General features: G+C 41.1%; 1 protein-coding gene across 1 annotated transcript in view; it reads right to left on the bottom strand.

Moving 5' to 3' along the window:
• RGL1 (ral guanine nucleotide dissociation stimulator like 1) overlaps nucleotides 1-12,799 on the bottom strand; it is a 362,525-nt gene extending 349,726 nt beyond the window's left edge. The window contains exon 1 of the mRNA XM_045297937.1: nucleotides 12,500-12,799. The gene's annotated coding sequence lies outside the window, so the exon portion shown is untranslated. The remainder of the gene's footprint in view (nucleotides 1-12,499) is intronic.
• Between the last annotated feature and the right edge of the window lie 213 nt (nucleotides 12,800-13,012).

The following is a 13,012-nucleotide window of genomic DNA, read 5'->3' as shown; positions in this document are numbered from 1 at the left end:
AGCCAGTCAAGGTGTAGGGTAGCAACGATGAAACATAAAACTTTCCTCATAATAATAAATTATAAATTTTCGGGGGGAGCCGGGAGGGAGAGGGAAAAATGAGCTGAAACCAGGGGCTCAAGTGGAAAGTGGATGTCGTAAGAATGATGAAGTCAACATATGTACTAAAGAGCTGGACACAGATGACGTATGTACAGATTGTGATGAGTTGTATGAGCCCCTAATAAAATAATTTTTTTTTTAAAGAAAAAGTTAAAAAAAAAAAAGCAATCTCATTAATGAGAAAGCATGTTGTGATTGGCTGGCACCTTGGAGTTGCTGCCGACTCACAGAGACCCTATATGAATAGTGGAACAAAATGCTGCCCGGCCCTGCACCATCCTCACAGGTGTGACTCTGTATGAAACCATAGCTGCAGCCACTGTGTCAGTCCGTCTTGTGGAAGATTTTCCTCTTTTTCGCTGACCTGTCCTCCTGATAACATGCACAAAGTACATGAAATGAAGTCTTGCCATCCCACTTCTAAGGATTATTCTGGCTGTGCCACACCCAAGACAGGCTGCTTTGTTCTCTGTCAGCTGGTGGTGTATTTAGTATTCTTTGCCAACACTCTCACTCACAGGCATCCATTCTCCTTACACTTTCTGAGTGCAGCGTTCGCATACACAGGCAGCAGTTGGGAAACTACGGCTTGTGTCCGACACACCTGAGTCCTCAAAGCTCCATCCTTGCTCTAGAACAGTTCTCCAAGGTCTTGTTTGGATATTTGCCCAAGGCAATGTGTACTTCCATTTCTTGACTACTGTTTCCATGGGTACTCGTTGTGGATCCAAGTAAAATGAAATCCTTGACAATTTCAATCTTTTCTAAGTAGTTTTGTATTCCTTTCTTTGGAGTGTAATTCATACTAAAGACTATATATAGTCTTTGACCTTCATCAGTAAGTGCTTCAAGTCCTCTGCTTACAAGGTTATGTCATCTGCATATTGCATACTTTTAATGAGTCTTTTTCCAATCTTGATGTTGGGTTCTTCTCTGTATAGTACAGCTTCTTGGATTAGTCACTCAACATATAGATTGAATAAGTATAGTGAAAGGATATAATCCTGACACAAACTTTTTCTGTTTATAATTCACTAAGTACCCCCTTGTTCTGCTCGAAGGACGAGCTCTCGGTCCATGCACAGGTTCCGCATAAACACAATTAAGTGATCTAGAATACCTACTCTTAGAAAGATTGTCCGTAACTTGTAATGATCCTTTGCATTGTAATGAATGTCTTTGCATAGTGAATAAAACACAAACAAACATCTTCCCAGTTTTCTCTGCTTTCAACAAAGATCCATCTGACATCAGCTTTAAATACCCTTCCTTTCATGTCTTTTTCTGAATCCAATTTTAAAGTCTGGCAGTTCACTGCAGCTACACTGCTGCACACGTTTTAAAAATTACATTCAGCAAAATATTACTTGCATATGAAATTGATAGTATTGTTCAATGATTTCCCCATTCCGGTGGCTCACCTTTCTGAAAGGACAAATATATGGATCTCTTCCAGTTGGTTTGCCAGGTAGAAGTCTTCCAAATTTCTTGGCATGGACTAGTCCACGCTTTCAGCATTGCATCAATTTGTTGAAGCATCTGGATTTCTATTTGTGTTAGTCTGGGTGGACTAGAGAAACAAATTTACAGACATTCATTTGTGTACAGGAAAGAGCTTTATATAAAGAGTAATTGTACATTAAGAAAACCACCCAGTCCAGTCTAGATCAAGTTCTCAAGTCTGATATTAGTCCATATGTCCAGTGCCAGTCTGTAAATTCCTCTTCAGACTCATGTAACACATGCAATGACACTGAGTACAAAAAGGTCATAGGCCAGTGGGTGGAAAGTCTTGTGGATCCAGTGGCGGTGGAAGTATCTTACGTGCCGTGGGTCTCCATGTGGCTCCTCCAACTCCAAGGCTTTGGCTGCCATCAGGAAAACTCCATGTGGCTTGTCAACAGGAATGTCTCACAGGGAGTAAGTGTGTCTGTCCCGCCTCCAGCAAGCTATTTATCTCTTTAGAGCCTCCAAATGAGGTCATCAAGCTATGACTTGTTTGACAGGCTAAACTCTACCCCTTCACTCTTTAATAGTCTCAATGTTGACAACAGATTATGTAACTACCACACTATTTGATCAATTCCTGGGACGTTGTTTTTCAAAAATACCTTCAAAAAAGCTTGAATTTCATTCTTCAATCCCATCAGTTCTTGATCATATGCTTCCTCCTGAAATAGTTCAAGATCCACCAGTTCTTTTTGGTACAGTGACTCTATTCCTTCCCTCCTCTTTTGATGCTTTCTATATTCAATATTTTGCCAGTAGAATTCTTCAATATTGAAACTTGAGGCTTGAATTTTTTTCCTTTACTTCTTTCCCTTTAAGAAATGCAGAGGATGTTCTGTTTTGTGTTTAACTCTATGTTTCATTATATGTTTCATTATAATACTATGTCTTCTTGAGCTGAACGTCGAGATCTTTTCTTTTGCTATTTCTTCCATTCATTTTAGGTGCTCTGTGTTCAAGCGCAAGTGTCAGAGTTTCCTCTGAAACACATTTTAGTCTTTTGTAATCTTCTTGTCTTTTAAATAATATTTTTTCTTTTTTCATGTATGAGTCTTTGATGTCATTCCACACCTGCTCCAGTCTTCACTCTTAATGTTCAATGCATCAAATCTATTCTAGAGATGCTATCTAAATTCAGAAGGGACATTCTGTAGCTCTCATGGACTTTAGTTTCCTTCATTTCAACTTGAACTTGCCTATAATTAATTTATTATCTGTTCCACAGTCTTCCCTAGGCTTATTCTGACCGCTGATATTGAGTTTCTTGATTTCTCCATTGTCTATTTCCACACTTATAGTCCATTTGATACTTGTGTATTTAAGATCCACATTTTTTTATGTTGTTGAAAAAGATATTTTAAATAAGTAAGTCTTTGATACTGCAAAATTCTATCATGTGATCTCCAGTGTCCAGTGTCATCAAGGCCATATTTTTTTACCTACTAATCCTTCTGAAGGAGCCCTGATGGTGCTGTCAAGCAAGCATTAAGATGCTAACAGTAAGAAAATACCAGCTGTTCTTCAAAAGAAAGATGGCGCTATCTGGTCCTGTAAAGATGTATAGTCTCGGGAAGAGTCAGAATCAAATGGATGTCACTGGGTGGTAGTGGATAATTGTCTTATTTTCAAATTCCACATTTCAATCACTAGCAATGATTAATGCATATTGAGTACATGTTCAATTGATAGCTTGATCAATTTTAGATGCACAAATTAGTAAAAACATCTTAAATATCTTCCTTTTTAGCATTAGTGGTTGGTGCATACGTTTGGATGATACTTGCATTATCTGGTCTGGTGTTTCTGTTGCTGGTAGGGACCATCCAGTCAGCTCCAACTCAGAGGGACCCTGTGTACAGCAGAAGGAAACACTGCACAATCGAACAACAGAATGAAACCTCACAATCATGCTTATGTTTGAGCCCATTGTTGCTGCCCCTTGATGGTCGTCCTCTTTTTCGCTGATCTTCTTTATCAAGCATAATGTCTTTTTCCAGGCACGGGCCCCTCCTGATAACATGTCCAAAGTAAACTAAAAAGAAACCGAACTCATGGCAACTCTGTAAGAGACGGTGTAACTGCCCCTGTGGGTCTCCAAGATGGTAGATCTTAATGGGAGTAGAAAGACTCATCTTTCTCCCACAGAGCAGCTGGTGGTTTCAAACTGCTGGTCTAGTGGTTAGCAGCCCACAAAACGACCTGTGAGAAGAAATCTCACTATCCTCATTTCTAAGGAGCATTCTGACTGTACTTCATCCAAGACAGACCAAGGCAGATTTGTTTGTGATTCTGGCCCTTTTTTTTTTTTTTTAATTCTGTCACTTTAAAGCAGTCTTGTGCAGCAGGTTTTCAAGTAACAGTACAATCTGTTGTTTGATTTCTTGACTGATGCTTCCATGAGCATTGATTATGCATCCCAATAAAATGAAGTCCTTGGCAATTTCAATCTTTTGTCCATTTATGATATTGTCTAGTGGTCCAGCTGTGAGGATCTTGGTTACCTTTACATTGAGTTGCAATCCATACTGCAGGCTGCACTCCTCGTTCTTCATCAGCAAGTACTTCAGGTCCTCCTCACTCTCAGCAAGCAAGGTTGTGTCATCTGCATATTGCAGGTTGTTCATAACCCTTCCTCCAATCCTTCTTCAAAGAGTCCAACGTCTCACTTTATTTGTTCAGCATACCTATTGAGTAAGTATGGTAGATAATACCACCCTGGCACACGTTTCCTAATTTTAAATCACACAGTGATTTTATTCCCTTGTTCTGTTTGTAAGACTGCTTCTTATCCCGAGTACAGGTTCCACATGAGCACAATGAAGTGTTCTGCAACCCCCTTTCTTCTCCATGTTATCCATGTTTGTTATAAGCTACAAAGTTGATGCCTTTGTACAGTCAATAAAACAGAAGTAAGAATCATCTTTACCCTGCTGGGGCAGTGGGTTACAAGTTGGCCTGCTAACTGCAGAGTCACCAGTTTGAAGCGGCCAGCTGCTCTCCGTGGGAGAAAGATGAGGTTTTCTACTCCTGCAAAAGTTACAACAGTCTCAAAAACCCACAGGGGAAGTCCTACCTTGTCCCATAGGGTCAATATGAATTGGAATTAACTCGACAGCACTACGTTTGGTTTTCAGAGTGGGAAAGGTCTTTCTGGTATCCTTTAGTTTTATCTGATGTCAGCAATTGTATCCGCTGGCCATATCCTCTGGTTCTGGTTTGAATTTCTGGCAGCTCCCTGCCAATGTCCTGCTGCAACCTTTGTTGAATTATCTTCGGCAAAAATTTAATTTCATGAAATAGTGATATTGTTTGAAAATTTCCACATTCTGTTGGGTCACCCTTCTTTGGAATGGGCACAGATATGTATCTCCTCTAGTTGGTAAGCCAGGTAGTCATCTTGGAATTTTCTTGAAAAACACACATCAGCGCTTTCAATGCATCATCAGTGTGGTAAAACACTTTACTTGGTCTTCCTTGCAGGCGTGCGGATATTATCCTGTGACTGACAACATTGTACTTCAAGATAGACCCTGAAATACTCTTTTTGACAATGAATGTGGTGCTCTTCCTCATTTCCGGAATCACAGACCATATGTTTGGCCAATTCAAAATGGCCAATACCAGCCCATTTCAGCTCACTAATGCCTAGAATAACAATCTTTATTCATTCCATTTCATATTTTTTCATTTTCAGTTTTCTTAGATTCATCTTTTGTACTTTCTACATTCCAATTATGAATGGATGGTTAAGAATACAGGATAATTGTTGAAATAAATAAGTCAACCAAACTCACTCCCACTGAGTTAACTCTGACTCGTGGCAATGATTTAGTATAGAGCATAACTGCTTCTGGGGGGTTCTGAGACTATACATTTTTACAGGAGCAGAAAGCTTCCTCTTCCTCCCTCAGAGCAGGGGGTGGTTTCAAACTGCCGATCTTGTGGTTAGCAGCCCAGTGTGCAACCCCTACACCACCAGGGCTCCCTTTGAAGTCAAGAGCTTCCTGTCATCATCATAGCCATTATAAAGTTACTTTACCATAGAGCAAGTGGGGTCAAACTGCATGGTCCACTTAAACAAGGATTTTCGTAAACAACACTGCGTGATACTAATCATCTTAGTGTGAGCCATTCCCTCTAGTAAATTGCATATGGCTGTAAAATGTGCTGTCTTGTGTGGTTTTCATCATGTCTGGTGCAATACTATAAACGCTGAATAATAGTGCCATGGGAGCTACACAAAGTGCTACGAGCTATACTAGAAGTGCACACAAGAAGCAGAGAAAAGTCAAAAAAATTGCAAGGAAAGGTGGCATGGCTTGATATGTAGTATAGACTGGGGTCTCTAGCGGTGCCTGCCATTTCAAGATCAATGAAACCAGCATAAGGACCATTGGATAAAGGGAGAGGAAACCTGTGAAGTCATTGCCACACCTTTTCGGCAGGCTCAAAAACCTGGTACCTTTGTGAAATATCTTTTAATTGTGGGTGCAGTATGTTACATTCCTGTAACAAACAAAATGTGTTAGTCAATTGCTTATAAGTAAGACTTCCAGTTAACAGCAGGCTAAGTTTGGGGGAGAGTCAAGAGATGTATACAGATTTTCGACTGTGCAGAGGGTTGGTGCCTCTAACCCTTACTTTGTTCAAAAGTCAACTGGTTTGTTTGTTTGTTTGTTTGGGGGGTTGTGTTTTTCTATTGTTTTTTACAAACCCTTGTGTCAAGGGCTGACTTTCAATAGATCGCAGTGAGGGAGCTGCTCTGCTACGTACGAAACCCTGACCCAGAAGCAGGTTGTCTATGAATGGTTTAGCACCAGCCCCACCTGGTCGTTTACAAACGGTTTTGCACCAGCCCCACTGCCTTTCCTGCCGCGCCCCATTTCCCGGGACGAGAGGCAGTCACTCCGCACTGGACCCCGGACCCAGCGCGAACGCCAGCTATCCGAGGTCAAGTCAATTGTTAACGAAAGAGCAATGCCCTTTCACAATAATGCTTCAAATATCGTGTTCCCTCTTTTACTCAGCACTGTGCTAGTTAGGCTTTATGTCAACTTGGCTGGGCAAGGATTCCTGGTGGTTTTGTAGTAACACCTACTGTAGTAAGCCACCCCTCATCTCTCAGTTTGTCATACTGCGGTGACTTGTGTGTTGGTGTGATACTAGAAGCTATGTCACCAGTACTTCAAATGACAGCAAGGTCACTCGAACAGGTGTCCACAGAGCTTGCAGACTAAGAACAGACTAGGAAGAAAAGGAATAGACTGTCTACTTCTGAGGAATTACCACAGAGCGCCGTATGGACAGAATCAGGCATTGGCAGGTACCGAAAACCTCATGAAAAGGAGAACCAAAACAAAAAACAAAAGAAAACAAAAGCAGCAGAACATTGTCAGACAAAGTGCCAGATGATGAGCCCCTCAGGCTGGAAAGACCTCAAAATATGACTGAGGAAGGGCTGCCCTCTCAAAATAGGTTGACCAACGTGAATGGAAGAAAGCTTGTGGAAGTAAAGCTTTCAGGAGCTTCATTTGCTGATAGGGGATGACTCAGAATGAGAAGAAACAGCTTAAACTTGGAATGTATACAGTATGAATCTAAGGCACATGGTAGAAAGTATGAAATCAAAGAGCTGAATAGAAATTTTCAAAGGGCAACTCAAGAAGTTAAAATAAAATATTATAATGAAATGTGCAAACACCTCGAGTTAGAAAACCAGAAAGGAAGAACATGCTTAGCATAACTGAAAGAACTCAAGGGAAACATGCAAGCCTCAAGTTGCAATATTGAAAGATTCTATGGGCAAAATATTGAACAATGCTAAAAGCACCAAAAGAAGAAGGAAAGAATATAGAGTCACTATACAAAAAACAAACCAGTTAACATTCAACCATTAACAGAAGTAGCGTATGACCAAGAATCAATGGTGCTGAAGGAAGAAGTCCAAGATATACTGAAAGTATTGGCCAAAAACATGGCTCCAGGTATTGATGGAATACCCACTGAAATGTTTCAACAAGCTGATGAAGCACTGAAAGCACTCACTTGTCTATGTCAGGAAATGTGGAAGACAGCTACATGGTCAACTGACTAAGAGAGATCCACACTCACACCCATTCCAAACAAAGGTGACCCAACAGGATGCTCAAACTATAAAACATTATAATTAATATCACCTACAAGTCAAATTTTGCTGAAGATCATCCAACAATGGTTGCAACAGAACATTGTTGGGGAGCTGTCAGAGATTCAGCCCACATTCAAAAGAGGATGTGGAACAAGGATTATCATTCCTGGTGTTAGATGGATCTTGACTAAAAGCAGAGAATACTAGAAAGATGTTTACTTATGTTTCATTGCCTATGCTAAGGCATTCCACTATGTGGATGATAACAAACTATGGCTAGCCATGAAAATAATAGCCTTAGAATTCCAGAACACTTCATTGTGCTCATGCAGAACCTGGACCTGGATCAAAAGTAGTTGTATGAACAGAACAAAGGAAAACTGCATGGTTTAAAATCAGCAAATCCTCTCACCATACTTATTTAATCTGTGTGCAGAAAAAATCATCAGAGATGCTGATTATATGGAGAGAAATGTGGCATCAGGGTTGGAGGAAGGTTTAGTAACAGGCTACTATATGCAGAAAACACACCTTGCTTGCTGAAAATAAAGACTTGAAGCACTTGCTGATGAAGATCAAGGATTGCAGCCTTCAGTATGGATTTAAACTTGGGGTAAAGAAGACCAAAATACTTATATCTAGACCAGTAGGTAACTTCAAGGTAAATAGAGAAAGGACTGAAGATTTCGAGGATTTTGTCTTACTAGGATCCACGATGGAAACTGCAGTCAAGAGATCAAATGACATTGGATAAATCTGCTGCAGAAGACCTCTTTAAAATGTTGAAAAGCAAGGATGTTATTTGAGGACTAAGGTACACCAGACCCAAGCCATGGTATTTTTTATTGCCTCCTGTACATGGGAAAGTTGGACATTAAATCAGAAAAATTGAAGAAAAACATATGCCTTTGAGTTATGGTGCTCTCAAAGAATACCGAAAGTACCATGGGCTGCCAGAAGAACTAACAAGTCTTGTCTTGAAAAAAAAAAGTACAGCCAGAGTGCTCCTTAGAGGCAAGGATGGTGAGACTTCATCTTATGTACTCTGGACCTGTTGTCAAGAGACCAGTCCCTGGAGAAGGCCATCATGTATCAGGCAAAGCGGAAGACCTTCAACAAGATGGACTGACACAGTGGCTGCATTGATGGGTGCAAACATAAGAACGATTGTGAGAATGGCACAGGATGGCAGTGTGTCATTCTGTTGTATAGTGTCCCTATGAGGTGGAACGGGTTTGACAGCACCTAACAAGCACTCGTGACCTGACCTGACAGTGTAATCACAACCAATCAGTTGTAAGATTAGGGTGGGATAAAGCACCCTTACTCAGATCACAGCCCCGATCTAATCAATTAAATGGAAGTTTCCAGAGGGGGGTGGCCTACTTCCAATGTAAGTGGACATTGTGGAAAACCTTGCTTGCTTCTTGCAGGGTCTGGATCCTGCACCTGGCTATTTGGCCTCCAAGTTCTTTGGACTTGAGCCAATGGCCCACAATATTGCCTGCCTATCCTAGAAGCGTTCCATCTGTCTTTCAGAATGTGGATTCATCTGCCTCTGCAGCCACCAGCCTGTGGTTTTCCTGCCAATCTTGGTTTTATCTTCCTGAGACATAGCTGTGTATCTCAGGAAAAGCCTCCAGCCTAACATCTGAGTGACCCACAGACTTGGAACCTGACTGGACTTGGGCTTGCCCTCTTCTACATCTGTTTGAGCCATTTTCTTGATCCAAATGTGTGTGCAGGTATATATGTGCGTGTGCGTGCGTGTGTGCGTGTGTGCGTGCGTGTGTGTGTGTGTGTGTGTGTGTGTGTGTGTAGGTCATCAGTTTTGCTCCTCTAGCTAAGCCGGTTAAAGACAAGCCCTAAACATGTATCCCAATACAAGATTTAGAATTCTTTTATTTTTGAAGTACAGGGGGACTTTGTATTAAAAGACATTGTCTTATAATTCCATTTTCCCATGTCTTTTTGAAGCCCCTCATTTTGCTATCCAAATAAAGGTTCTGTTACAAATTATTTTACCCTAGTTCCTCTGTCAGTGTGTAGTCGTAAGGTCATATGAATCTAAAAAAATAATAACTTGAGGTTTTGAAGGTTGATTGTTTCAGCATAGGACCAATTGAGTTGGGCATTAACCCATAATATTGTTTTAGGAGAGTATGAAAAGAAGTTTTGAATTATAGTAATTATGTTGCTAGAGAATAATGGGATTAAATCATCATTTCCAGAAATGAATTTTATTTATGTTATATTTATCATACTCATTTAACATGTTTAATTTAAAGTGACCATACTTCTACCTCAAAATAAAATAATACCTTAAAATAAAAGGCCCACATTGACAGGAGCCAATGTCTTGGCTTGTTTTTTAAGTATTTAGTAGCAAATGTGGGGGAAAGAACATAGTTGGAGAGTATTTTGTTTTAAAGATCTGAAAAGAAAGACCTACTGTAAGATAAAAGTTCCTTCTCACTAAAAGGATCCTTGCCATCTGTCTCATCACAGAAAAAACAAGAAAGAAAGTGCTACATAGTAGAGATCAGCATTAGCCTTGAGAACATGCAGGGTCAGCCTTGCTTTGGTATGGACCACATTAGGTTATTGTGCACAATAATTAACATATTTAAGCCAAGTGAGTTCTTTATTTAGGAGTAAGCACTCATTTAAATTATTAAAATAGGTAGCATACTTTGCCTTATAAGGAAGTAACTATCATAGTTAACATTACGTGAGACAAACTTAATTAAAATATAATTAATAATGAATTTCTTCCTCCTTAAAATTTTGCTAATATTTAACTATTAACTAGTAAGCATAGGAAAGGCTATTAATGTAGCCATCAAAAATATTCCATTTCTAAATCTAATTCCAAAAATAACTTGTCAGATCATAAATTTATTGAGTACTAATACACTAGGCACTTAGATCCTTGTGAGACAATTAAAAATACTGCACGGAAAAAAGACTTTTTGCCATCTGAAATATAAGACACATTTGGGAGGCTGAAGAATTCATTTAACACATTCAACTTATAACGTGAGATTCTGAGCAATCAAAACAATTATACCCTTGAGCATTCCTGATTTTAAAATTCTTCCCACTATTCCCTTAAACTGATTTCTACCCAGGGAGTCTTTCCCAGTCCTAAGGCAAGAGAGAGGAAAGACACAGGAAGATTTCCTAAATAAGAATTAGTGCAAAAGAATAGGATGTCAGAGAAGGAATGAATTAAATCTTGAAGCCTTGCTCCCGTTGTTCAATCGTGCTTTTAACGTGCAATTTTCTCCTCAAGGAAATCTTAATTTAAAGGAAAAGTACAATCTTTAGTATCTGCAGAAGAACATTATTTCACTTGTGCTAAAGTTAGCAAATGATTGAACCTGAGGAAAAAACATTTGAAATACATCTTTATTCTAAGTTATATAACGCCATTCAACAGAGTAATTACCTGATACTTTGGTACAGAATATTCTGAAACAAATATTACCAAAAGGTAGAAATTTTCCCTTTGCTGTTTTAAGAAATTCCTAAGGAGGAGTTTGAAATTTGTATGTCAATTTAAGAAAATGCCACTTTCATCATCTGAATTATATACCTTCTAGAAGGGCGACTTAAAGCGGGGAGGGTGGCAGCATGGAAGGCACACTGTTTTTTCCTCACAAGAAAAAGGGATGTAGTCCTTTCTTGTGGAGTATCTGCTTATCGGTCTCCCCCTTTCTTTCTTCCTCCCTCCCCTCTTTCTCCCTCCCTTCTCTTTTCTTCCTCCCTCTCCCTTTCTCTCTCTCTAAATATAGATACATATAGATAAGTGACCTAAAGGTCTGATTTGAGATCTTTCTCGTCTTACTGATTTATTATTCACAGTGGGACCCTCAACCTGTACTCCCATCACACTTCATTCGTTCCACAAGCATTTATTCATTGTCTTCTGCATGTAACAGAACACAAAGAAATATGACAGGTCTGTCACCTCCAGAATTTTGTCATCTCTGCCAGAAGCAAGATACAACTTGATATTATATCACCAAGTAAACTCAGGGCCAATGATACAGGAACCATGCATTTCACATTTATGTGCAATTTTCAAGCTTCAAAACACTTCTGTGTATTTAAACCTCTGAACAAGCTGGAGAAATATACTGTATTATCCCCACCTTAGTGATAAAGTATTTAAGAGTCATAAATTTTAAGTGGCTTGTCTCAGATTAAGAGTGGAGGAACCCAATCGGGGTCTTCCAATTCTAAACTCGGGACTCTTGAATACATGACCAGAATCCAGGGATTGGAGTACTCACTGGGGCAACAGCCAGCCTTTGCTCAGACAGAGGTCGAAGCTAAACTAGATGGGGAGGTTGGCAGGAAAATATGAAGCCACCTGAGCAATGCCCAAAAAAATGTCCAAATTTGGATTGTTCGTTAATTTGTACTTCGGTGCAATACACAGATAAATTAGCACGTCCTTTACTTCCACAATAAGAGCTCTGCTTTCAGAAACAAGAATGTAGACTATCATTTAAATGCTGGTCTAGAAGGGTCATGAAAATCACAGACACCAATCACAGGGTTGGATTTCTACGAATCCCTACACGTTTGGTGTTCCTTCAGCTCCAGCGCTTAGCTCGCCCACCTATCTCAGCATTTTACTTTAAGATGTCGAGGATGACTGACCCTACGCCACATTCTCCACGTACACCCAATTTGGCCACCTGGCTCCAGCCCTGCCCCGGCGTCTTCCCTCCCTCCCGACAGAGATGATACCGAGTTCAGGTTCTGCAGGTCCCGTCACGATGTCGTTAGCAGCACTAAGAGATGAGGGGTGACCTTTCGACTCCGTCCTTGGGGACCTCTCCCCGGCCGCGCGGCGCGGTCGTGGGGTCCCCCAGCTCCGGACGCGGCGTGGGGCAGAGCGCGTTCCGAAGCGACGTCTCCAAGCACTAGCACGACGCCGGGCACCCGGGCGTGCCCCACTCCGCCCCATACTCCTGCCAACTGCAGGCGGCTCGGCCCGGCAGCCAGTCCATCACTCCCCACACGCAAGTCCCGGCCGGCCGGACTCACGCGGGACTCCAACGACTGCTCGGCGGCGGCGGCGGCAGCAGAAGCCAAAGCCACCCGCCCCCGGTACCCATCGCCGTCAACCTAGGACCCCCCACCCCCAGCTCCCCGACGCTGGACCGCAGAGAAGCGTTTCTATGGGAACCCCCTGGGGATCACGTGACGCACTCGGGAGCCCAATCGGCTTTCCCTTCTGCCGGCGGTACAGCTTTGGGC

This window comes from Echinops telfairi, unplaced genomic scaffold (genome assembly GCF_000313985.2).
Source record: "Echinops telfairi isolate 266 unplaced genomic scaffold, ASM31398v2 ScPeMD7_7424;HRSCAF=8462, whole genome shotgun sequence".
Classification (NCBI taxonomy): domain Eukaryota; kingdom Metazoa; phylum Chordata; class Mammalia; order Afrosoricida; family Tenrecidae; genus Echinops; species Echinops telfairi.
The sequence above is the reverse complement of the archived record's forward strand: the minus strand, read 5'-3'. Positions and strand labels throughout refer to the sequence as shown.